Below are 1525 nucleotides of genomic sequence, written 5' to 3'. Positions count from 1 at the left end.
GCGAGCCCTGCTGGCCCCGGTCCCACTGCTGCCGAGGCACAGCGGAGGAATCCGAGACGGGCTCGTCCTTATCTCAGTCCTCTCCCGCTAGATCCACGGCTCCCTCTCAGGGATCGGAAGCCTGAGAGAGAGCCAGACGCTTCATCTATCTTCATTCGAGGAGGTTGATATGATGAGCGTCAACTCAGAGGAGACTGTGGACTCGCCACCACAGTCCCTCGCATATGAGGAGCTTGTGGAGGTTGTGACTCGTGCTGTAGCCAAATTAAATATCGCTTGACCAGCCCAGAAACAGGATTTACTTTTTAATTTACTTTTAGGACGAGCGTTTTCTGAAATCCAGATCACAGCCTTCACGACGGGGCCTTCCGTTTTTCCCCGATCTCATTGCTGAGTTGTCAAGATCGTGGGAGAAACCGTACTCATCCCGTATTTACAGCCCATCCTCAGCATCGTCTCTGAAGGCCCCAAAGCTTCCCACCAGGCCCGTTAGGCTTACATCGAGTCTGGTTGGGCAAGCTTATACGGCGGCAGGTCAGGCTGGCGCATGTTTGCACACAATGGCGGTGTTACAAGCATACCAGGCTGACCTGCTCAAGGACCTGGATGACAGGGAGGAGTAGGAATCCGATGTAGTAGCCAAACTGCATCGGGCCCCAGATTTGTCCCTCTGGGCCACCAAAAAAACGACCAGAGCTATCGGCCGTTCAATGGCAGCTATGGTGGCTACGGAATGGCATCTGTGGTTGAATCTGTCTGAAATGCAAGATAAGGACAGATTCTTCCTCCTAGATGCCCCGCTCTCGCCCTCTGGCCTCTTCAGCGACGCAGTCAACACTGTTGTCGAGAGGTTTCAGGAGGCGAGGAAGCAAGCGGTGGCGTTCCAACGTTTCCTCACTCGTCGATCCCAGGCCCATGGGGCTGCTGAGCGGGAGCAGCCCCAGCCGTCAGGCTCCTCATACCGCCAGTCTCCAAAGCAGAGTGTTGCAACCCGCACCCCTCCACAGAAAGATCGGGGGTTGGGGCGACGCTCTCAGTCGGGGTCTTCTAGACCGAAAAATATAAGCACAGATTCTTCCTCCTCCATGCCCCGCTCTCGCCCTCTGGCCTTTTCGGCGACACAGTCAACACTGTCGTCGATTGGCGTTCCATCGTTTCCTCCCTCGTCACTCCCAGGCCAATGGGGCTGCTGAGCGGGAGCAGCCCAAGCCGTCAAGCTCTTCGTATCATCAAACAGTTTCAGAGGCTGTTGGGTTTGATGGCAGCGGCGTCCAAAGTGATACCTTTCGGCCTGCTATACATGAGACCCTTGCAGTGGTGGTTTAGGACCAAGGGATTTTCCCCGAGGGGGAATCCGCTTCGCATGATCAAGGTCACGCGGCGATGCTTACGTGCCTTGAACATGTGGAAGAAACGTTGGTTCCTAGTTCAAGGCCCAATGTTAGGGGCTCCTTGTCGTCGTGTAACGCTAATGACAGATGCCTCTCTCACGGGCTGGGGGGGCGGTTATGAGTGGCCGCTCTGC

Source organism: Sinocyclocheilus anshuiensis, unplaced genomic scaffold (assembly GCF_001515605.1).
Source record: "Sinocyclocheilus anshuiensis isolate Anshui unplaced genomic scaffold, SAMN03320099.WGS_v1.1 scaffold322, whole genome shotgun sequence".
Classification (NCBI taxonomy): domain Eukaryota; kingdom Metazoa; phylum Chordata; class Actinopteri; order Cypriniformes; family Cyprinidae; genus Sinocyclocheilus; species Sinocyclocheilus anshuiensis.
This window is presented reverse-complemented; position numbering follows the sequence as displayed.